We start from the raw sequence: 26,328 nt of genomic DNA, 5'->3' as shown, positions 1-26,328 counted from the left end.
TCACTTAACCTAAGGACCTGTCCTTGCTATGTGCCTGGAAATCTGACAAATACCCTCTAAAAGAGATATATAGAGTTCTACATTTCTCCAAATGCAGGATTCTTCCTTTACGATACATTAAACTCCTTGTTTAGCATTTGCGTTTGCAACGACCGTGGTAGATTATAACATTCTATTCATACACAACTATGCTCTGAAGCACTAGGAGGAATGAAAAACAGTAAAAATGTTTTGTGTCACCTGACAGATAGGAACATGAATAGAAGGATCAGAGATAAAAAAGGTTAAACTTTAGCGATTTTTCTAATAAGGCATTCTCTTTAAAAATGAGCTGACAAGCAATTAACAATTACATTCCTCTTGTGCCAGCCTTGCTTCTTCAAGTTATACATATTTGGCTTCATAAAGGGCTAAATTCTATATGACACATACCTTGGTCAGAGGTGGAAAAGGATTTCTGCATTATAACATTCTTCTTCTTTCTTTGCATACCTGTCAAAGCTAAATTTGTTTTCAAAATGGCTTTTAAAAAGAGTGGTAAGATTCCATTTCTAGTCACTAATTTTGGCCTTCTGCAGTTCTTTGTCTTCTCTGTAGCCATTGTACAGATAATATTACTAAGCAGCAGAATTTGGCACATGCACTTTCTTATTATTCAGATTGATTTAAACCATTTTCAAGATTACAGTCAGCTAGACAGATGTCTACATTCACAACATATTGATACCTGTATCTTCTTTCACTGGCCTTTTTCTGAGTAAGAAAACTACATGTACAGGAAACGAGTTATAAAAGAATATCAGATATAGAGTGATGTTAAGGGCTTATTTTAGATGCTATTCCTGTAGCTATCATGATAAAATCTGCTCCCAGATTAAATGAAAAAAAATATTTCGTGACAGACAAATAAGTAACTACTTAAACTCTTGGGCAAGGTCAGTCCTTCCTGAAAACCATTATGTGGAACAGGCTACTGCAGGTTAGCTAACATAAATTTACCAAGATAAAAAAAGTTCCTTAGAACAGTCAATTAATTTCTTTCCTGGAATATGTGGCAAAAAAGTCTTGTGAGGAAACTGGACAATAGTTCTGAGTTTAGTTTAAAGAGTATCTGGCGGTGAAATTTTTATGTATATTGGAGTCTGGAGCCAACTTAGTTCCTAAATTTCTGAAGCAGATATGATCCCAGCTGAGCACAGAGCACTCCATAGTTAAGTGAAACCTGAACCTGCTCAAGAAAAATGGAGACCTATCATAACAAGATTCACCTGCGTATTGTTTCTCAGGAGTGCTGGTTACGGCAACAGCATACCTGCTGGCAGGAACATCAGAATGACCTTGCTGTATCCTAATCTCTGCCTTGAGTTTATATAAAATTGTAGTTTCACAGAATTTTTGAAAATATAAAAAAGTATTTTCTGCTCCAGCATCCTTTACATTCACAAATAAATGGTGAGGATGTAGATCCTGCCTAGTCTATTTTTAAGGAGTTGATTAGATCATCAGTGTTCATATTTCTATTCATTGCTGTAAATTATGTTTTACCATATTAATGAAATACTAGACTCTGATATGTTTTTGCTTTTCTCTGCTTAGTCACAATAAAAGTCATGTTAACATAAATCACAGAATCACAGAATCACAGAATGGTTAAGATTGGAAGGGACCTCTGGAAGTTGTCTGCTCCAATGCGCCTGCTCCAGCAGGGCTACCCACAGCAGGCTGCCCAGGATCATGTTCAGATGGCTTTTAAATATCTCCAGCAATAGAGACTCCACAGCCTCCCTGCGCAACCTGTGCCAGTGCTCAGTCACCCTCACAGTGAAAAGTGATTCAGAGTGTTTCCTGATGTTCAGATGGAATGTCCTGTGTTTCAGTGTGCTCCCATTGCTTCTTGTCCTGTCTCTGGACACCACTGAAAAGAGCCTGACTGTGTTTTTTGCACCCTGACTTCAGATATTTATATGTATTGATGAGTTTTCCCCTTGAGCCTTCTCTTCTCCAGGCTAAGCATTCTCAGCTTCTTCAGTCTTTGCTCCTATCAGAGATGTTCCAGTCTCTTAATCATCTTTGTGGCCCTGCATGACTGGACTCTTTCAGCACGTCCATGTCTCTCATGTACTCAGGAGGGTGTCATGGCAACTATGTACCATGCAGCCACTCATTCATCCACCTCCCTCACCGCCCCGGTGCGATGGGGAGGAGAATGGGGAAAAAAAGTAAAACTTGTGAGTTGAGATAAAGACAGTTGAATAGGAAAGCAAAGGAAGAGATAATAATAGTAGTAATAATGATATATACAAAAAAAGTGATGCACAATGTAATTGCTCACTACCTAATGAACGATACCCAGCCTGTCCCTGAGCAGTGATGGCTGCCCTCTGGCCACTCCCATCAGCTTGTATACTGAGCATGATGTCTTATGGTATGGAATATCCCCTTTGACTAGTTTGGAGCAGCCATCGTAGCTGTGCCCCCTCACAGGTCCCCATGCACCAGGCAGCATGAGAAACTGAAAAGTCCTTGACTGCCTAGCAACAACTGAAAATGTGAGTACGTTATCAACTTTATTTTCAGCTCAATCCAAAACACAGCACCACACCAGCTACCAGAAAGAAAATTAATTCTATCCCAGATGAAACCAGGACAGTATCCATCTTTTATTCTATACCATCTATGCCATGATTGGGTCCTGTACTTTCCAATACATTCCAGTTAATCACCACTGCTTTTTCTGTCTTTTGATATGTACACACACAGATATGTTAGTCTATGGGTCACCTCTCTAAAAGTGTCTGTTGAGTTCATTTAGTCCATGACTTTGGGCTCCACCTGTTATAACAGTCTTTGAGGGAAGGACAGATTGTGCAAAGTCCACTCAATCGGCAGAGTAGGACTGCGCTTCAGTGCAGCGGGCAGGTGTCACAGGGCGCAGCTGCAGGATGGTGTGTAATGTTGGATTGTTTCATGCTGAAGTCAGTTCTAGTTCCATCATTACTGCTCTTCGCTCAGCTTCATCACAGTTCATTCTTCATTAATCTGAGTGATTCTTACTGTAATATCTTTGATATGGCATATAGCAACTATAGCACTGAAGGCATACAGTGGCAGGGTTATATAGCGATTAACATAATGCGGTTTAATTCATTGACTATTCTGACAAAAAATCAAATCCCCATAAGGTACACATCGGACTTCCCCATCCTTCCACATCAGCCACCAAGTGCACCCAGGTCCTTGAGCAAAAGCAGTCCCATGGATGGGTCTGCCTTTGCCTGAGGCAGGAAAAACCCAGACTGTCTACCCTGGCATACTTTTTATGTACACAGCAGTGATTTTATCCCCTTCTACAGTACATGGAAGTTTTGATTGGGTAGTTCCAGCTACACTGGTAGATCCCCTAGTGTTAACTGACCAGGTTAGTTCTGTCCCAGTGTTTGAACGCAGTACTCTCAGTGAAGTCTTTAGCAGTCCACTGGACCTTTTGATTTTCCTGGAGGCTGCTGAGCGATAGGGAATGTAATATACCTACTCAATGCCATGCTCTTTGGCCCAGGTGTCTACAAGCTTGTTTTAGAAATGAGTCCTGTTGTCGGACTGAGTTCCTTCTGGGTTGCTATGTCTCCACAGACATATGTGTTGTTTTTCAAGGCCCAGGGTAGAGTTCCAGATGGTGGCGTGGCGCACAGGACATGTTTCCAGGCATCTGGTGATTGCTTACCCCTTTGTAAGCACATGGCGCTTGCCTTGGCAGGTTTGTGGGAGTGTGATACAATCAATCTGCCAGGCCTCCCCAAATTTGTCTTCCAGCCATTGCTCTCCAGACCACAGACGCTTTCCCGTTTGGCTTGCTAGATTGCAGCGCATGTTTCACATTCATGGATAATCTGTGAAATAGCATCCACGGTTAAGTCCAACCCTTGATCACAAGCCCATCTATACGTTGCATCTCTTCCTTAGTGGGCTGAGGTGTCATGGGCCCTCCGAGCTATAAATAATTTACCCTTATGTTGCCAGTCCAGATTCACCTAAGCTACCTCAATCTAAATGGTGATTTCTATTGAAATTGAGGAGAGGCTGAGGGAGCTGGGCTTGTTCAGCCTTAAGAAGAGAAGGCTGCGAGGGGACCTTATAAATGCTTACAAATATCTGAAGGGTGGGTGTCAGGAGGATGGGGCCAAGCTCTTTTCAGTGGTGCCTAGCGACAGGACAAGGGGCAATGGGCACAAACTGAGGCACAGGAAGTTCTGTCTGAATATGAGGAAGAATTTCTTCCCTCTGAGGGTGACGGAGCACTGGAACAGGCTGCCCAGGGAGGTGGTGGAGTCTCCTTCTCTGGAGATATTCAAGACCCGCCTGGACAAGGTCCTCTACAACCTACTGTAGGTGACCCTGCTTCGGCAGGATGGTTGGACTAGATGACCCACAGAGGTCCCTTCCAACCCCTACCATTCTGTGATTCTGTGATTCTATGATTCTGTGATTCTATTTATAAAATGAGAGAGACTATGTCGGAGAAATTAACTCTGGAGAGTTGCTGTAGAAATGACTCTGAATAATACACTAAACTAGGACATAATGAATAATGCACTGAACTGGGACATAATCATAGAATCATAGATTGCTTTCAGTTGGAAGAGAGCTTTAGAGGTCATCTAGCCCAAGTCACCTGCAGTGAGCAGGGATATCTTCAGGTAGACCAGATTGCTCAGAGCAATGTCCAACCTCACCTTGAATGTTTCCAGGGATGGGGCCTTCACTACCTCTCTGGGAAATCTGTTACAGTGTTTCACCAACCTCCCTGTAAAAAATTTCTTCCTTATATCCAGTCTAAATCTATCCTCCCTTAGTTTAAAACCATTACTCCTTGTCCTATCACAACAGGCTTTGCTAAAATGATTTTCCCCATCGTTGCTATAGGCTCCCTTCAGGTACAGAAAGGCAGCTATAATGTCTACCCACAGCCTTCTCTTCTCCAGGCTGAAAATGCCCCAACTCTCTCAGCCTTTCCTCACAGGAGACTTGTTTCAGCCATCGGATAATCTGTGTGGCACTCCTCTGGACCCGCTCCCACAGCTCCATGTCCTTCTTGTGCTGGAGGCCCCAGAGCTGGACACAGAACTTCAGGTGGGGTCTCACCACAGCAGAGAAGATGGGCACAATCACCTCACTTAACCTGCTGGCCACACTTCTCTTGATGCAGCCAAGGATATGTCCATGTCTCTAGATTAGAAGGACGTGGATTTGACACATGGACCACTCGTTGGATAAGGAACTGGCTCTATGGACACACTCAAAGAGTTGCAGTCAGTGGCTTGATGTCCAAGGTGGAGACTAGTGACGAGTGGTGTGCCTCAGGGGTTGGTACTGGGGCCAGTGCTGTTTAACATCTTTGTCGGTGACATGGACAGTGGGACTGAATGCACCCTCAGCAAGTTTGCCAACGACACCAAGCTCTGTGGTGTGGTTGACACACTGGAGGGAAGGGATGCCATTCAGAGGAACCTTGACAGGCTGGAGAGATTGACCTGAGTGAACCACATGAAGTCCAACAAGGCCAAGTGCAAGGTCCTGCATGTGGATTTGGGCAATTCAATATACAAGTACAGGCTGGGCGGAGAGTGGCTCGAGAGCAGCCCTGAGGAGAAGGACTTGGGGGTACTGCTGGATGAGAAGCTCAACGTGAGCCGGTAATGTGCTCTTGCAGCCCAGAAAGCCAACTGTATCCCGGGCTGCATCAAGAGACGCGTGTCCAGCAGGTTGAGGGAGGAGATTCTGCCCCTTTACTCCGCTCTCGTGAGACCCCACCTGGAGTACTGTGTACAGCTCTGGAGCCCCCATCATAGGAAGGACATGGATGTGTTGGAGCAAGTCCAGAGAAGGGCCATGAAGACGATCAGAGCGCTGGAGTACCTCTCCTACAAGGACAGGCTGAGGGAGTTGGGGCTGTTCAGCCTGGAGAAGAGAAGGCTCCGGGGTGACCTTATAGCGGACTTCCAGTACCTGAAGGGGGCCTACAGGAAGGATGGAGAGGGACTTTTCACAAGGATGTGTAGTGATAGGACAAGGGGGAACAGCTGTAAAATAAAAGAGGATGGATTTTGATTAGATAGTAGGAAGAAATTCTTCACCATGAGGGTGGTGAAACGCTGGGACGGGTTGCCCAGAGAAGCTGTGGCTGCCCCTTCCCCGGCAGTGTTCAAGGCCAGTTTGGATGGAGCTCTGAGCAACCTGGTCTAGTGGAAGATGTCCCTGCTGATGGCAGGGGGGGTTGGAACTAGATGATCTTCAAGGTCCCTTCCAACACTTATCATTCTATGATTCTATGAATCTATGATATGGTTGGCCTCCTGGGCTGCAAGTGCACTTTGGTGCCTCATGTCCAGGTTTTCATCCACCAGTACATCCAAGTCTTTCTCGGAAGGGCTTCTTTCAATTCTCTCATCCCACAGCCTGTATTGATACCAGAGGGTGCCCCGACCCAAATGCAGGACCTTGCACTTGGCCTTGTTGAACCTCATGAGATTCACACAAGCCCATTTCTCAAGCTTGTCTAGGTCCCTCTGGATGCCATCTTGTCCTTCTGGTGCGTCATCCACACAGCTCAGCTCTTTCTCGTCTGCACACCTATTGAGGGTGCACTTGATCTCATTGTCTAAGTCATTGATGAAAATGTTAAACAGCACCGGTGACAACAGGGACCCCTGAGGGACACCACTTGTCACTGGCGTCCATTTGGACATTGAGCCTTTGACCACCACCCTCTGGCTGTGATCTTCCAATCAATTTCTTATTCATCAGTCTGGGTTTAGTTCCATCCTGTATCATGGACTTCCTGATAGTTTATGGACAGGTAATTACTAATTGCTCATTACTTCCTCCCCATTGTTCTATGAAAAGAGATCAGTTAAGACTCCAGAAAGGTATAGTACTTTACTGCTTTAAAGCACGCTCTACTGGTTTAGAATCTCCAATTAGTCACCATTTCATCTTCTAATTGCTGACATGAAACTGCTTTGCTGCATTTACCTTCATGAAACCAATCAATGTTTTACAGGAATGCTTAAGCATGTATTCCTCACCAAAAATGTCTTCTATGCCGTTAGAAGCTGCAGTGCTTGCTTAAATACACCAAAAAGTCCTCCTGCAAAGGATAAGCTGTATAACTTCATGTCCTGATTCTGTCAATAACTCATTGTACAACTGTCTAGATCCGAAATTAAAAACTACTCACACATAGTCTGACAAAAATAGCTCACGTAGCAGCTATACTATTCAACATCATAATCACCTTATAATTATTTAACAGACCACCTACACAGAATCAATAATATATATTAGGAAGCTTAAAATATGTATTTATGATTTATGCCGAAAACTTGTGAGGTTCATAGAAGACCAGTATATATTTATTTAAATCAGAACCTTCACGCTTTCTTTAGGGAATGTGCGTTTGCATTAATTCTTCAAGTGCATATGTGACTCAATCAGTGACCTATTAATTCTTTCCTTTATTAACATTTTCACCATTGCCGTTAGCAAAACCCTCTGTTCACAAGCATCTGAATACAATGAACGAGTATTTCTCAAATGCATAGCAGGTATTTTATAATCTTAAACATTATGCTGAAGTGTAGAATAAAAATTAATTAATAATGACAGCCAAAATATCTAAAATAGTATCAAACACCATTACCCCTAAATAAGTGAGTTTTTATTTGCTTTTCAGAATACAGCCTAAAGGAAACCCATGATGGAAGGCAAATTTCTGCCTTCCTTCTTCTTAATCAGATATAGTTGAATTTATAGTTCCAGGCAGGATAACAGGAAATATGACTTCGAAGTCAATGACTTAGGAGTTTTCTTATTCTCTGCCCAGAAGAAGTGCCATGTCTCTCAAAGTTTCACTCATTCTAGATGACCATGTCATCAAGGATATAAATTTAGGCCTAAACTTCACCAGAAAATGGCACGAGAAAAGTATGTCTGATGGTCTTCCAAGGAAGCATCTTTTTTAAGTTTTCCTTGGAATTTATGGGAGGAGTAATAGTCAGTGAAACTTGAGCTTTTGCTTGAGTTACAAAAATTTACAGGCTGTTCTAAATACACCTATTGTCAAAATCTAACACTGTGAAAATCTGGTCTTGCCTAGCAAAACCTATAATCATAGAATAAAAAATGCCTTGGGTTGGAAGGGACCTTTAGAGGTCATCTAGCCCAAGTGCTTCTGCAGCAAGCAGGGACATCTTCTCTTCTCCAAGCTGAACAACCCCAACTCTCTCAGCATTTCCTCATGAGAAGTGCTCCAGCCCTCAGATCATCTGTGTGGCACTCCTCTGGACCCGCTCCCATGGCTCCATGTCCTTCTTGTGCTGGAGGCTCCAGAGCTGGACACAGAACTTCAGGTGGGGTCTCACCACAGCAGAGTAGAGGGGCAGAATCACCTCGCTTAACCTGCTGGCCACGCTTCTCTTGATGCAGCATAGGAGATGGTTGGCCTTCTGGGGTGCGAGTGCACATTGGTGGCTCATGTTGAGCTTTTCACCCACCAGTACCCCCAAGTCCTTCTCGGCAGGGTTGCTCTCAATGCCTTCATCCCCCAGCCTGTAGTGATAGCGAGGATTGCCCTGACCCAGATGCAGGACCTTGCACTTGTCTTTCTTGAACCTCATAAGATTCACAGAAGCCCATCTCTCAAGCTTGTCCAGGTCCCTCTCGATGTCATCCCGCCATTCTGGTGTGTCAACTGCACCACTCACCTTGGTGTTATCTGCGAACTTGATGAGGGTGCACTTTATCTCGTTGTCTAAGTCACTGATGAAAATGTTAAACAGCACTGGTCCCAGTACGGACCTCTGAGGGACAACACTTGTCACTGGCATCCATTTGGACAACGTGCCATTGACCACTACCATCTAACTGCGACCTTCCTATCAATTCCTTAGACACAAAATAGTCCCATCAAATCTATATCACTCTGATTTAAGGAGAAGGATGTTGTGAGGGACTGTGTCGAAGGCTTTACAGAAATCCAGGTAGATCACATCCATCTTTCTTCGCTTGTTCACTGATCTAGTCACGTTATCACAAAAAGCCACTAGGCTGGTCAGGCAGAGCTTGCCCTTGGTCGAGCCATGTTGGCTGTGTCAAATCACCTCTCTGTCCTCCATGTACCTCAGCGTAACTTCTGGGACCATCTGTTCCATGACTTTCCCAAGCACAGAGGTAAGGCTGACAGGTCAGTACTTCCCAGGGTCCTCCTTCCTACCCGTTTTAAAAATGGGCACGTTTCCCTTCCTCCACTCACCAGGGACTTTGCCTGACTGCCACGACTGTTCAAATGTCATGGAAAGCCTTTTCTGGCTGATCTATCTGTAGAAGCCCTTCTTGTTATTCTTCACATTCCTTGCCAAGTTCAGCTCCAGCTGTGCCTTGGCCCTCCTGAACCTCAACCCTACACAACTGGACAGCATCCCTATACTCTTCCCAAGATACCTGTGCCTACTTCCAGTGCCTGTGCAGATCCCTCTTGCCCTTTAGTTTGACTAGCAGGTCTTGACTCTGCCATGCCTGTCTCTTCTTTGCTTGCCTGACTTCTTACACATGGGCACTGAGAGCTGCTGCGCTCTATGGAAAGTGTCCATAAAGATCTGCCTGCTCTGTTCTGCTCCATTGTCCCTGAGGGCATTTTCCCAGGGGGTTCTACAGACTAACTCTTTGAAGAGCCGGAAGTTGGCTTTCCTAATATTTATGGTCCTGACTATACTCCTCGCCTTTTCCATGTCCCTCAGAACTCTGAACCCCACCAATGCATGATCGCTGCAGCCCAGGCTGTCTCCAGTCTTGATGTCACCGATGAGATCACTTGCATTGGTGAGCATCAGGTCCAGTATTGCATTCCCTCGGGTAGCGGTGTCAATTACCTGGTTTAAAAAGTTATCCTCAATGCATTCTAGGCATCTCCTGCATTGCCCACATCTCTCTGTGCTACTTTTCCAGCAGATGTCGGGGTTGTTGTAGTCCCCCAGCAGGATGGGAGAGTGCGAGTGTGAAGCCTCCTGGAGCTGGAGGAAGGAGGCTTCATCAGTAGGCTCCGCTTGATCAGGCGGCCTGTAGTAGACACCCACAACCAGGTTCCCTTTGTTGCCTCTGTCTCTGATTCGTACCCATAGGCTTCTGACCTACTCGTGGCTATTCTTCAGGGACAGCTCATTGCATTGACTTCTTGATGTAGAGGGTAATGCCTCCACCCCTCTTTCCCTGCCTGTCTCTTCTGAACAGCCTGTAGCGATCAATAACCACGCTCCAGTCATGGGATTCATCCCACCAAGTTTCAGTAAGGGCAATCAGATCATAGCTTTCTAGCAGCATGGTAGCTTCCAGATCTTCCTGTTTGTTTCCCATGCTGTGTGTGTTCATGTAGGGGCACTTCATCTGGGTTTTCAGCCTTGTCACCTTCATAGAGGAGCACCCCTTGTTTCCCTTGAGGTGTTTCACAGAAGCTTCCTTGTTGACACCTACCACCTCAAGAGTTCCCAGCTCATCTCTGCAAGGCTTTGACTGTGCTGCAGTGTCCCCTGTACACCTCTGGGAAACAGGCTGAGGGCTCGTACTAGCACCCCATCCCTCCAACCATTGTGTATCACCCCATATTTTGTCATCAGCAAGCCCAGTATTTTGCTCCTCCCCCTTCATATCTAGTTTAAAGCCCTGCTAATAAGCCCCGGAATCTCCTGAGCAAAGACACTCTTTCCCCTTTTAGAAAGGTTAATCCCATCTGATGCTAGTAAACCTGGTGCTGTGTAGGCCATCCCTTTGTCAAAAAGCCAAGGTTGTGTCTGTGACACAAGCCACGGACTCACGTATTAATAGACTGGATCCACCTGTTCCTTGCAACATCGTTGCTCGCAACTGGAAGGAGGGAGTAAAAATAACCTGTGCCCCAGATTCCCCTACTAGGTGCCCCAAGGCCCTGAAGTCTCTTTTGATCACCCTTGGGTTACTTACTGCAACTTCGTCCCCACCCATGTAGAAGAGCAGTAACCGGTAGCAGTCTGAGGACTGCACTAGGCTAGGTAGTTTTCTGGTGATATCTCTCATCCGGGCTCCTGGGAGGCAGCAGACTTCCCTATGAGGAGGGTCTGCCTGGCATATTGGACCCTCTGTTCTCTTCCGAAGAGAGTCTCCTACAACTATGACCCTTCTTTTCTTCCTTGTGATTGTAGTAGTAAATACAGGGGGTGGGTCTTTCTGTTCTCTGCAACTCCTCTGGTGTAGATGGATCTACACCCACATCATCCACTGACTGGTCCTCTACAGGCAGAGCCTCACACCTACAGTGCAGAGGCACCTGGAGACATATGGTGGGCAAGGAGAGGGTTCGCTTGTTGCTCCGATTGCAGACTTCTTTCCCCTTTCTGCTTCCTTTAAGTCCCTGCCTACATCCTGGTGGGAGGAGGATACTGGATCCCTTTGATGACAGCCTTTTTCTGGTGGCTGTCCCTGTTCAGGTTTCGGGGAGGTGAGAGCATGGCTCCACCAGTCTATCTCTCGCTCAGACTCCCTTATGTTCCTTAAGCTGTCTACTTCGTCTCTTAGATCTGTCACCAGGCCAAGCAGATAGTCCAGCTGGGCACACCTTACACAGCTGTTCTCTCCACTGCCATCTATTTCCAGCGCAAGCTGGTGGCACTCCCTGCAGCCGGAGACCTGGATGGCTGCGTCTTTTCCTGAGAGCTCAGTCTGGGTTGATACCTCCTTTCTGGCAAGTGCAGAGGACGCATCCTTCCACCGGGTGGACACCATGGCTAGGTTCCCTCTCACCAACCGAACTTCTTGGACTTACCTCTTGAGCTGGGAGACTGCATCCTGCCCACACGCCTTGCCTGTATGAACTGCAGTGCTAACTACCACACCACACCCTGTTTACCTGCCCTGTTTGCCATGCTCCTGGTCGCCCATGCTCCCTGGGGGCTGCTCTTGTATCTGAGAGGAATTTGGCCACTGTCACACTGGTACCTGCCCACACTGAGTCAAAGCTGCGTCAGAGCTGCCACTTGTTAGCAGCTCCTTAGCAGCTCCCTCTTTCCCACTCGGCGGGGGGAGGGGGGGGGAGGGAAGGGGCAGGGAAGGGATGTTTTCTCTCTCCCAGCCCTTCTGCAGCCAAAGTTTTCCCACTTTAGGAAGGGTCCCTCCGCGCAAACCTCCGCTCTGGAGCCCTTTGCCTTCGGTGGCTCTGATTCCCTTCCTGTGTAAATGAGCTCTATAAAATATCTAATGTCTGAATTTTAGTCATGAAGAAAGAACATGATATATTGTGGAAAATGCTAAATGAAACACCAGAAAATCAAATACTTCATTTTAATAAAAAAGCACGTCCTAAATGGGAATATGGACTGAGCTCTTAAAACCCTTTCTTAATATGCACCAATTTTGTCTATTGTTCTCTACATGCCTCCTAAAAGGAAAGTTCTAAAACAAAGAAGCATAATTTGATAGCTGTAATTAATGTCACACTTTAGCTTCCTATGTTAGTGTTTCTGTATAAATAAATGAAGAAAAAAGGCTTCTAACTCATATCCACCGATTTACTATTTGGAATGGTATTGCTTTCCCCATACACTGTTGACTATGTCTACCAGAATTAGCTGGTAGGAATGTACATATTTATATACAAATGTTGTACAGAGAAGGCTACCTTTCAGTTTCTGACACCATAAAAAGACTTATACATATCATATTGTAGTAACTGTATCAGCACTGATAATGTATAAACCAGTAAGTTTTACTTCAAAGAAGATTTTAATTTTAAGTTGAGAAGAAAGGTCTATCTAACCCGCTACTGGGGTTTCCTTTTTCTGAATTAACTTAATCAGTCACCCATGATACAACCTACCATCACACCTTGCACCAAATACATTTTCAAACCAGTGTTTTTGTGACTTCACTGATTCTCTCTGACATAGCTTGGATAGTCGTCCATGGAAGTAGTTCATGTTTCTCTTTCAAAATCTTCCATGAACGTTTCCTTGGCCACAGTGCAGAGGACAGTCTATTGTATCAACCTCTACTGTCCCCATTTTCCTTGCACTCCTCTATCTGTTTCCTTCTATTGAATATTTATTTTACTATTTCCTATATAAAGTTTAAGAAAAATATGACCTTAATAAAGTATGGATCTCTTTGTGAGCTATACCTGCACAGTGCTTTGAGTAAAGGTATTCGGTATATGAATAACACAGAAGAACGTTAAGAGAATAATAAAGCAACAGCAACATTAAGCAGTATGTATAAAATCATTTTTCAACAAAAATTGATCTCTTTGTACAAGGAATAAGCATCTGGTATAAGCATAAAGCAAAGTGTCACAGCTCAAGGCTTGTCTCAGTAAAAGCTTAAAAGGAATTATTAAAAAATTTTCCACAATTTAAAAAAAAGATAGTTCAGCAATTTTATACCGAAATGAACTACTTCAGACTTATTATTATTTAAATGTTTTTCCACAGTCTTAGAAGTGTCTCAGGGTTACTCTACAACTTATAGAGTTTTAGTCATCAGAAGAAGTCAAATGAAAGGCAACGTGTTCTTACAAAATAATTAACCAATTGAAAATGCTGTTGATGTTGGAGTGGCACAGGTTTTATGGGTATTACTTTATTTTACAATCCTTGGCCAAGAATAGCATTTTCATCCTCTGGTTTCTGGCAAAGCTATGGACAGGTTTGCTGTACATATGTTACACACAAATGTACACAGGGATTGTGACTGTGAGAGGTATCAAACTGGCTGCTTATGCAGTGTGCATTCATTTTAAATTGAAAGATGTTTCCAGGATCTGTTAGAATTGTCACTTCACCCCAAGGAGCTAGAAAGTTTTCTGTGATTTGAAAAGCTGTGGCGGTTAAATGACCTGCAGCAATTAATGCCAGTCTGAAGAGGAACCAAATATCTGTAATTCCTGAGTGACTTTCACAGAATCCTGTAACTCTACCCAGCATTTCTGCTGGGTAGAGCATTTCTGAAAAGAGGGGAAAACTAAAAGTGCTATAGTTCCAGTCTAGAAGGATGGTTTTATATTTGTAGAGACATATTGTCACATTTCTGTAGAGACTGCAGTGGGAAATAGTACTTCCTGCAAACTGTAGGTGTTAGTTTCTTTTTATAAGGATGATAAGATATGATACAGTGGAAATTGAAATTTTTCATAGAACATATCATAGTGAATTTATAAAGCCCAGAGTTAGAATGTAGGTTAACACAGAAAAAGTGGGGTAAAAAAATATCTTAAGATAAGTTTCATTTTCACACAATTTACGGATGAGGGAGAAAATTGTGGAGTTTCTTGTTTTACCATCCTTCCATGTCCAGGTCACTGCCAGTGTATATGCTGGTCCTGCTAAGGTATTACTCCTGATAGAGCTGACTCACTTTGCACAAATAATTGAATACTAATTGGAACAAAGTCTTGACCCTCAGCCTCCCACACGACAAATAAAAGCCCTAATTACTGGCAGTCAAGCTCTACACAGGACTACCAAATATGTAATTTGGAAAAAGTGAAACAGCTTCAAGTTTTAAGAATGTGAAAGGATTTTGTGCTATGTAGCACTCCTGTGATAGCTCATACTGCAGGAATGAAAACAGGTTTGACATTAACCTCATTTCTTCTTTCTTCTTGAAATCAAAGGATAATTTTTAAAGTATCTTTATTATTTCAGGAGAAGGTGTTTCAATTATATGTGAAACGTTATAACATTTGGAAAAATGACCTGCACTTTCAATTGTCATTTAAATTGTAATTTGTAAGAAAAATTTTGCAATTGTGTCATACTTTGAAAATCAGATAAATGACACCCAGTATCTCAGTAAGCTGTCTTAATAGTAGACATGACAGTTCAATAGAGATTTTTATGTTTGTTTTAATTGTCTTTATATCTAAGTTACATTACATGAACAGATTTCTTTTTACTTCAGTTTTTTCACTAGGCATATATATATATCTGTTTATTCGCTGGAAATTTATTGTCATTATATTTGGAGGAATATTGCAATATTTTACAATGCACATCAATGAAAACTTACATATAAATTTAAAAGATGTTATCTGAATGATTTCCTAGTAGACGACCCTGGAAACTGTTGAGATGTGGCATACATAACTTCCTGAGAGTTCAGAACAAGGATGTGACTCTGATTTTGATTTTCTGCTAACTGAAACGAGATGGTTGCTGCCATTTAAGGATATGGATTTCTTGAACAGTTGTGAACAGACTCCACATGCACTGTGAGACGATAGATTCACCTCTTCTCTCTCCTTTGGACTTTGTTTTGAAATTTCCACACAACCTTACTGGCAAGCTGTTATCAAATTACAGGAGACAGAAAAATTTATAATAAAAAAAATTGTAGACGTTTCCTTGACCTTCAAGTTTGCAAATAAGAATAAATTGATAATTTAGGTCTGTACTTCTGGTCAGCTAGGAGTTATACTTTAGGCAAACAGATTGGAAATCTGTTACCAAGGAGATGGTGATTCAGAATCTCTTTCTACGATGACTTAAAGGTGTTGGTGTTAAAAATGTTAGATATCTAATTTATTCTGGGAGATCAAACCTGTTCAGCAGGTCTATTAAAATTGCTGATTTCTCTCTCATTTTCAGTTATGTCTTTTCAGGTCACTGACACTGGAGGCATGAAAAAGTATTTTAATTAAGTTTTTCAGTATAGAGGTAATATTTTTTTCCCTTTCCTTCCTCACCATAACGCTTCTTCACCCCTCTTGCAATATTCCTCTTATCTTCTCCTGTTTTACTTCATAAAATACATACAGGCACATGGGTATGCTGTGTATTAGTCACGCTACATGAAGACTGAGTGCAACCCCATTTTTAGTCAATGAGACTTTTCGTTGATTACATCTGTTCTTTCAGAAAGTAATGTAATCCATTTTACCTTTCATTTCTACCTCAAGAAATAAAATGGGTCTTTTTTCTTGTTTTTTATGAAATTATTTGCCCAGTTTAAGGTGTTGAAATAATGACAATCTTGAAAATGCAATACTGAAAACAAACATATAAACCTACTTTTATTGTAAACCCATTAAATGAGAGAAATGCACACTTCTCTCTGTTCTTGTTCTTGATTTTGCATTATTTAAAGTAAATTTTTGGGACCCACCCCTTGTAGTACAGGATGCTCTTACTAGGCTAAAAGCAAGAAAACAAAATGGACTACAGAATCTCCCTGACAGAAAATTAAACATAAGATTTTCCTCCTTGAAAGTCCTTTCTGTTCTGCCCTCTTGCACATTGTACACAGGCAGGTGAGTATCTCATATGAGTAGGTTCAATACAGAGTAAATAGATCACAGAATCACAGAATCACAGAATCACAGAATCACAGAATGGTAGAGGTTGGAAGGGACCTCTGTGGGTCATCTAGTCCAACCCTCCTGCCAAAGCAGGGTCACCTACAGCAGGCTGTAGATGACCTTGTCCAGGCGGGTCTTGAATATCTTCAGAGAAGGAGACTCCACAACCTCCCTGGGCAGCCTGTTCCAGTGCTCCATCACCCTCAGAGGGAAGAAGTTCTTCCTCATGTTCGGACAAAACTTCCTGTGCTTCAGTTTGTGCCCATTGTCCCTTGTCCTGTCACTGGGCACCACTGAAAAGAGCTTGGCCCCATCCTCCTGACACTCACCCTTCAGATATTTATAAACATTTATAAGGTCCCCTCGCAGCCTTCTCTTCTTCAGGCTGAACAAGCCCAGCTCCCTCAGCCTCTCCTCGTAGGGAAGATGTTCCAATCCCCTCATCATCCTTGTAGCCCTCCGCTGGACTCTCTCCAGTAGCTCCTCAACTTTCTTGAACTGGGGAGACCAGAACTGGACAGAGTACTCCAGATGAGGCCTCACTAGGGCAGTGTAGAGGGGAAGAAGAACCTCCCTCGACCTGCTGGCCACACTCTTCTTGATGCACCCCAGGATGCCATTGGCCTTCTTGGCAGCCAGGGCACACTGCTGGCTCATGGTTAACCTGTCGTCTACCAGGACACCCAGGTCCCTCTCTGCACAGCTGCTCTGCAGCAGGTCCACCCCAAGCCTGTACTGGTGCATGAGGTTGTTCCTCCCCTGGTGCAGGACCCTGCATTTGGCCTTGTTGAACCTCATCAAGTTCCTCTCTGCCCAACTTTCCAGCCTATCCAGGTCTCGCTGAATGGCAGCACAGCCTTCCAGTGTGTCTACCACACCTCCCAGTTTGGTGTCATCAGCAAACTTGCTGAGGGTACATTCTAACTCTTCATCCAGGTCATTGATGAAGAAGTTAAACAAGACTGGGTCCAGTACTGACCCCTGAGGGACACCACTAGTTACCGGCCTCCAACTAGACTCAGCGCCGCTGATGACAACCCTCTGAGTTCTGCCATTCAGCCAGTTCTCAATCCACTTCACCGACCACTCGTCCAGCCCACACTTCCTCAGCTTCCCTAGGAGGATGTTATGGGAGACTGTGTCGAAAGCCTTGCTGAAGTCTAGGTAGACAACATCCATGGCTCTCCCTTCGTCTACCCAGCCAGTCATGCCATCGTAGAAAGCTATTAGATTGGTCAGGCATGATTTCCCCTTGGTGAATCCATGCTGACTACTCCTGATAACCTTCTTTACTTCCACTTGCTTGATGATGACCTCCAGGATAAGGTGCTCCATCACCTTTCCCGGGATGGAGGTGAGGCTGACCGGCCTGTAGTTCCCTGGGTCCTCCTTCTTGCCCTTTTTGAAGATTGGCATGACATTGGCCATTCTGCAGTCCTCGGGCACCTCTCCTGTCCTCCAGGACCTTTCAAAGATGATGGAGAGTGTCTCAACAATGACAAATATAGATAAAAATAATAATATCGAAAATATTATTATATTATATTATATAATGATACTATAGATAAAAATAGATGTATAGCTTTTGTGCTTTTCACTGTTTGATGTGAAGCAGTACTGGACCAGACCGCTGCCTGAGTATGTGCTATGGTCATCAGAGCTTAAGGATTTAGGAAGTAATTCACAGCATCACAAAATTTTTTTGTTTTTCTTCTTTCTCCAGAAATTTCAAACTATCTGTGCCCCAGCTCTGCTGTTTTCTCTCTTCCCTCTCTGTACTGCTTCCTGGTTCTACCAGAGGGCAACTCCCTTATAATCCTAATAGCTTCACAAAAGCACAACCTGTGGTATAGTCTGGGTACTCCATACACCTCTGGCACTTGTCCTGTCATAAGGTTAAGGCTGAACATGTTCTTGCAGCCACGGAGACTTTTCTGAAGATCTAAAGAAAAGCCTGGTGAGGGAAGTGTTACAAAAGTTCAAGCTGTATTTTACAAAGCTGTGCCATAGTATATCGATGAGAAAAGTATGGCGTGTTAGATCATGCAGCCTGTTCTGGGTAAAACAGAGATTTAAGTCAGCTGTGGTTTACAGACAGCTGATCATGATTGATTTCACAGTAAGAAACTCTCAGTCCAACTTTAACTTTCCAACCAAGCTAGTAATAGATTTTTAAGAGTCAAACATCTTAGCTGCCTAGCTTGTTGGTTAGGCCATTCCTGATATAGTGAAAACCTGAAGTCCCGACTACTTTCACTAAGTATTTACTGAGGCCTTTATCTTCAAAGTAAACAAGTTCTAAAGATTCAAAGAAGTTTCTACTGCTTCTCCCTCCAAGCAAGAAATTCTGCAGGATTCCGAATCACCAAAAGCATTTTTTATCAACTACTTCAAAAAGATATCTATCAAAGGGCCAAGGCTTGTGCTTAGAAATCCACAGAAGAGGGAAGAAAAGAAAAAAAAAAACAAAATAAAAAAAAATAGGACTCTATGAGCTACATTAAAAGGAAAATAAATCACTTTCACATTCATTTTACCAGCAGTTGTCCCAGTAAGATTATGGGAAATTGAATAAGAATGATTAAAGTAATCTAAACTAAATTCTTGCTCTGTCCTGGAGTATTACGAGTGACTATAAGCAGAGATAAGCAAGCTCTTCAAATCCACACTGCTCTAGTTCTTATTTGAACAAGTAAAAGATCATGTTGAATCAACAATGATATTTCAGGACCAGAATAGAACTTCCCAGAGGAAGCAATTACGAAGATTTCAGATAGATGTCTGGAAGGTCCCAGAATTCTATGAAGACACAAAAGGTTTAAGAGGTTAATGTTTGTTTTGATGAAGTCATGTTTGTGCTTTGAGGACAGATGGTTTAAAAACATGAATGGCTGAGGTGTTTAAAGTAAATATCAATTTGTGTAAAAGCACAAGGTCAGTGTCAGACCCCTGGGTCATAGCTCAGAGACTTCACTGTTGTTATTCTTTAGGAGATGCTTTGGGAACCGTTCAGTCTTCTTACTGATCTAGAATAGAAAGTGCAGCAATGTGGCAGTAGGATATGGAGATTTATCTAATACAAACGTCATCTGAAATACTGATGAAATTTTCAAAAAGGCTCATGAGCACTACAGGAGCTTCTTATATTACTTCTGTACTTGCAATAGCGAGATTCTTACAGAGATTTAACAAGATTCACCATAGAAATAGTTGTCTTCAAATTCAGGAAACAATTAGCACTAAAGCGTGAACTGAGATCTACACAAAAAGTACCCCTACAGGCCAATATCCTTTGCAGTTTCTTTCTTCAAATACATTTACAGCTGCAAGTTTCTTTAGGAAGTTGGAACTCTCACACTAGAACATTTGCTCTGTAGGACTGCAAGAAGTGCATAGTAGAGTACAAGTAATCTAATGTTAGAGAGCATATGATGATGCTTTTGAAGACCTTTCACTAAGGATCCTGTTCTGATCCTCTTAAATCGAACAGTTTCTCCTAGTGTATCTATCACACAGCTAGTATATAAAATGCTGTGATTAATTTGTTTTTAAGTCATGTCAGGATTTCAAGATAGAGATAAATAATCTCAGATACAAACCATTACACTATTGTAAGTCTATAAATTATTCTATAAAACATAACCTTGAAGTATGATTAAATATTGTATAACAAATGAAATTATCGTGATGCCCATAACTTTCCTGGATGAAGATTTTCTGTTAAAAGCCTATGTTTTCAACAGCAACTGTTAATGATATTAACAAATTTTAGAAATGAAAAATGATATTTTCTCTGATCCTTTTTTGTGTTGTTTTTCTTTCTAAACACAATATATTTGCAAGTTATTTGAATTATTTTCAAGTAGTAGTTCTAAAAAGATTTTTAGAAGGCACTTCAACTGTTTTGTATAGGATTTTGGTGTTTGTTTTCAAAAATGTTGAAAGAATAACCTAACAAGTGAAAATAAGGGATCAATCAGTAGAAGGCAATCATTTGTATCTATCCTTTGATTTTCCCAAGCTACGGTATTTCAGAAATTAATGCAGTTATGTTGCATCTTAAACGTCTGGGAAAAAGCCATTTTTTTCTGATCATACTTTCAGCTCTTCTAATCTTCTATTCAACTGCAAGTGCTCTAACCACACTGCTGTAGAAGACCGTTACAAATTGGTTTTGTCTCAACATTGCAGTTGTTGTCTCTTCCTGGCCTCTGAAAAAAATGCCACAACGAACTGCAGGAAAGTGCTTGCACGCAGAGTAGCGCGTGGACCATCAAGAGAGAACTTGCCTAAGTGGGCAGCACGTATGGCACGAACTGCACATATGGCACATGGGCAAACGCCCATATGAAAGGACAGCACATACTCCTCTGAGCCATCTTGCTCTCCTCCTTGCCGCCTTACTGCCTGACCTCATCCTTGCCGGAACCTTCACGCCTGCACAGAGACTGAGCCCACCAGACGTCGCTGAACATCGTTGAATCCGTGGTGGTGGTAACTGATCCCCCCCCCCCGCGCCTTCCTTTCCTTGCCCGCTGGGGCTTTTCCAACTTTATTCCTTTCTTTCTTTCTTGTGTCCTCCCCCTGCTGCCATCCCCGCCCGACCTCCGATTCCTGGTTCACCGAAATAAAGTTTGCAAGGTTGCACGGCATATGACTTCGTTTGCATCTTAATCTCATCTCCTGGGATAGCATCAAAACCTCCCCGATATCGGATCAGGACATTTTTTATTGGTGTCACGGACAGGATCCCTCGAAACAAGAGTGCCGTGCCACCTTGCTGTGGTGCTCTGTGTGATCGCGTGTGGCCGAGGACGAATGAAGTGTAAAGAAGGCTTGAATGGCGGTTTCTCATTTCCTTTTGTACTGCTTTTATCACGGACTTGTGTATTAGTACACGGCTTGGCCTCCTGGAAGTGAATAGGGGAAACTCAGACTTTAAGGTGTGACCCTCTCAGGAATATATCCCCTCTGTAGGAACTTTGTGGGAACTTTCTGTATTAGTATACATTTTGGCCTCCTGGGAGCGTTTAGGGGAAGCTCGGATTTCAAAGCGTGGCCCTCCCGGGATGACATCCCCTTTGTAGGAAAATGGCCGCCCAGCAGGCAGTCAACACAGTTGCGGGAAAATAAACAGCTGCTGGAGGAGGAGAGGTGCCAAAGCATAATATTGAAGGAGGAGTTAAGGAATCAGCTCCTGAGGGAGGCAGACTCCTTGCCAGTGAAGGAAGGGGTTAAAAGAGATTTTGGTAGAAGTAGCATAACCTAGTAGTTGCTGTGCATTTAAAGAAAACTGATAGTGCTTATCTATTGAGTAAATTAACTGAAGCAGAGAATCTTGCATCTCCTTACAAAGGGATTAGTTCCTGATAAGGGCTGGGAGTTGCCTAGAACCAGTTAAGACCAAACCTGTGGTTTGGATGAGAGCCAGAAAAGAACTGAGTTTGGGCAGAAACAAAGGTCAATCAGTAAACACCATGATGAAGAGGATGTGCCTTCATCTTGGGACCCCCGACGACCACCACCAGGAGGCACTGCCCAAGGGCAGTTGGGAGGAGTCTATGGAAATTACTTCTTGGAACTAAATTCAACATGGAAATTACTTATTGGAACTGATTTTAATATGAAGCCGGGATAGGTTATGCATAAGTATAGGCATATTGGGAAATCTAATGCATATATGATACTTCGTTGTATAAGTTGAAGAGACAAGTTGCTGCTCGGTGCACATGACTCTGGTGGGGCTGCCCCGCCCCCCCGTGCTGCCCGGCACCAAATAAACATACCTACTTTACAATCTGACAGATTGTGGAGTCTTCTTTCTGCGCGTCAGCAGAAACAGAAGTAGTGCAAGCAGAGAAAGGGATACGATCAATCTATCCCCAGGGGGACTTGAAAGGAGCAAAAGGGACGGTAGAGAGCCCCCCCCACATTTATCCATTGTTTAAAACGGAATATGTATATGAAGAAAACGGTGACAGTCACCCCCAGTTTATTACTAAAGAATTCCCTTTTTCGGCAACTGACTTGGCAAAGCTATGAAAAGATTTTGCGAGGACCGCGAGCGAACCGGAGACAGAATGTGTATGGAGAGTGTCCCTGTCAGCGGGGGATGGGATCTGGTTGTCGGAAAGGGAAGCGGAAGGGTACTGGGGCCCGGGCGTGTTTTTAACCACCGGCGATTGCCGAGCCCTGTGGTCACTGACTCACAGGGCCGTGCATTGGGTGGGGGGGTTGAACCTGCTGGAGAGGGGGGATCCCCTGGCCATAACAGGCACGACAGATCAGTTATTGGAAAGCGTGCAGAAAGCGGCTTGCCTTCAGATGACGTATGACCATGAGCTCAAGCCTAATCTGAGCTCCCCAATGCTGCTGTCAGCAGACCCTGAAAGAATGACTCCCCTTGCTATGGGGGCTTCCCGATTCCCTGAAACCCATAGGGATCCAGCTGCAGGGGAGAATTCAAAACACCCCCAGCAGGAAGAGAACCGCGGCTGCCCTGGAGGGGGGGTGTGACCCCCGACCGTCCGGCGGCCGGGAAGGAAAGTGTGGACTTGAGGGGAGATAGCCCAAAGGCTGATTGACTATGGGATGAGATATGGACCTGTTAACCGGCCATATCAAAGGGCTGAAACCAGAGCCCTGCGAGCCACAGGACGAGGGAGTAAACGGCCGTTTTTCTCAGGGAAAAGCCCAGATCCGGCCAGGAAAGAAAAGCCCCTGAATCGGCAGGGGCTCTGGCAGTTAGGGTTTTCCTGGGACCTCATGGATGGACTCCCAGCCAAGAAGCTAGAACAGCTTGTGCAGAGATGATTATGGTGGCGATAGGGCCAAAGAGGAGATCAGTAATCTTTTTGATTGACACCGGAGCACAAATTACGCGCTAACACAGGTTGAGGTGGAACAATGTGGAACTTCAGTCCCAGCCAGACACCTGATAGTTTCAAACACCTTGGGGAAAACCCAGACAGTGCCCACGACTCCGGTGACATTATGGCCACCGAGAGAGGAAGACCCCATGGACACCATGGTGGCTGTGGGACCTTTCCATATGAAACTTTTAGGCATGGATGTTTTAAAAGGTAAACAGTGGCGTGATACCCAGGGAAATCCGTGGTCCTTCGGTGCCCCCCAGATTAGACAATTGCCTAAAACACCCAGCGCGGAGGTGCGTCTGCTACAAGTGGCGCCTGCCCTCCCCCCTTCTAAATTAAGGAACGTGAAACCCTGCCTGTTGCTGTTCGGAGCTGGGGAAGGCACAGCCCCGGTACTGGCAGAGCTGTGGGAACAAGGAGTCCTGGTTCCCACCCACTCGCCTTACAACTCTCCAGTCTGGCCGATGGGAAAACCTAATGGAAAGTGCTGGTTAACGGTCGATTATTGCCGTTTGAATGCTAATACGGGACTGTTAACCGCTGCTGTGCCTAACATTGCTGAGCTCATTAGCACCATTCAGGAACATGTGCACCCAATTCTGGCAACTATTGAGGTTAAGGATATGTTCTTTATGGTTCCTCTTCAGCCCGAAGATCAAACCCGTTTTGCTTTCACCCGGGAGGGACAGCAGGACACTTTCAGGCGGCTTCACCAGGGGTATGAGCACTCTCCCACGTTAGCTCACCATGCCCTAGAGTAGGAATTAGAAGTGATCCCCATACAAGCGAGGGTGAAGATTTATCAGTATACAGACAATGCGCCTGTGGGAGGGAGTCAGATAGAGGAAGTTGGGGAGGTGCAGCAGGACATTATTACCCATTTAGAATGCACAGAATTGACGAGTCCGCCTGAAAAGATACAAGCCCCTGCTAGTGAAGTGAAATTTTTGGGAATCTGGTGGGGCGGGGGAATTACTTGCATCCCCCCCAATACTCTGTCCTCCCTCGACCAGAGGGATTCTGGCATTAAAATGCCAGAATCAAAGAAAGATATACAACATGCATTAGGACTACTTGTGTTCTGGAGAAAACATATCACTGATTTTTCGATTATCACTAGACCTTTGTATGATTTATTGCAGAAAAAAGGCCCAATCTGAGTGGACCTAGGTCCATGATGAGGTGGGGACTAAGGAACAGATCATTACCGAAGGGGATCTACAGAGCACCCAAATAACAGAAAATTTCGAACATTTATTAGAATGGTTGCATATAAAATGGAAACAGTCAGGGATCGATGATTTATTTCGTGAGGCGCAAGTTCAAGGGTGGCCCGTTACCAGGGAGGAATGCAAAACATGTATATCCTCTTGTGAACAGTATCATGTCAGTTTGGGCAGACACCCCCTGGAAAATGACCCCCTGCACTGGAGAGAAGGAAAGGGTTTGTGGGAGGCCTGGCAGGTTGATTATTATTCCTTCCTTCTGACCCGAGAAACGAGTTTGTTTCTGTTCTTATTTTCCAGGAAGGAGCAATCGACCTGCATACACCCTCCCGGAGGAAGTAAAATGGACACAGACTGCGACTTACTCAGAATGCACATGTTATTTCTGATCATACTAGTTCGAGGATGTATCTATGAAAGATACAGAAGACCAATTCCTCCACCTCCCACTGACCCCTGTGATCCTTTTAAGGACAAGGAGTTTGTGTTGTTAACCAAAGCTGTAAGCTGAACTTTTAATCGGAGTCACTGTTGGGTCTGCGGTGGACCCCTGGGGTTATTGAGCAGGCCGTGGACGTCTACATCCCAGCCCAGACAGTGCGCAACTATAGTGAGACCATGAACGACACTTGGGGCGATAACAGAATCACAGAATCACAGAATAGTAGGGGTTGGAAGGGACCTCTGTGGGTCATCTAGTCCAACCCTCCTGCCAAAGCAGGGTCACCTACAGCAGGCTGCACTGCACCGCGTCCAGGCGGGTCTTGAATATCTCCAGAGAAGGAGACTCCACAACCTCCCTGGGCAGCCTGTTCCAGTGCTCCGTCACCCTCAGAGGGAAGAAGTTCTTCCTCATGTTCAGACGGAACTTCCTGTGCCTCAGTTTGTGCCCATTGCCCCTTGTCCTGTCACTGGGCACCACTGAAAAGAGCTTGGCCCCATCCTCCTGACATTCACCCTTCAGATATTTATAAACATTTATTAGGTCCCCTTGCAGCCTTCTTTTCTTCAGGCTGAACAAGGCCAGCTCCCTCAGCCTCTCCTCGCAGGGGAGATGTTCCAGTCCCCTCATCATCCTTGTAGCCCTCCGCTGGACTCTCTCCAGTAGCTCCTCAACTTTCTTGAACTGGGGAGCCCAGAACTGGACAGAGTACTCCAGATGAGTCCTCACCAGGGCAGTGTAGAGGGGAAGGAGAACCTCCCTCGTCCTGCTGGCCACACTCTTCCTAATGCACCCCAGGATGCCATTGGCCTTCTTGGCAGCCAGGGCACACTGCTGGCTCATGGTTAACCTGTCATCTACCAGGACACCCAGGTCCCTCTCTGCACAGCTGCTCTGCAGCAGGTCCACCCCAAGCCTGTACTGGTGCATGAGGTTGTTCCTCCCCTGGTGCAGGACCCTGCATTTGCCTTTGTTGAACCTCATCAAGTTCCTCTCTGCCCAACTTTCCAGCCTGTCTAGGTCACGCTGAATGGCAGCACAGCCTTCCGGTGTGTCTACCACGCCTCCCAGTTTGGTGTCATCAGCAAACTTGCTGAGGGTACATTCTAACTCTTCATCCAGGTCGTTGATGAAGAAGTTAAACAAGACTGGGTCCAGTACTGACCCCTGAGGGACACCACTAGTTACCGGCCTCCAACTAGACTCAGCGCCACTGATGACAACCCTCTGAGTTCTGCCATTCAGCCAGTTCTCAATCCACTTCACCGACCACTCATCCAGCCCACACTTCCTCAGCTTCCCTAGGAAGATATCGTGGGAGACTGTGTCGAAAGCCTTGCTGAAGTCTAGGTAGACAACATCCACGGCTCTCCCTTCGTCTACCCAGCCAGTCATGTCATCGTAGATTGGTCAGGC

This window comes from Opisthocomus hoazin, chromosome 3 (genome assembly GCF_030867145.1).
Source record: "Opisthocomus hoazin isolate bOpiHoa1 chromosome 3, bOpiHoa1.hap1, whole genome shotgun sequence".
Classification (NCBI taxonomy): Eukaryota; Metazoa; Chordata; class Aves; order Opisthocomiformes; family Opisthocomidae; genus Opisthocomus; species Opisthocomus hoazin.
This window is presented reverse-complemented; position numbering follows the sequence as displayed.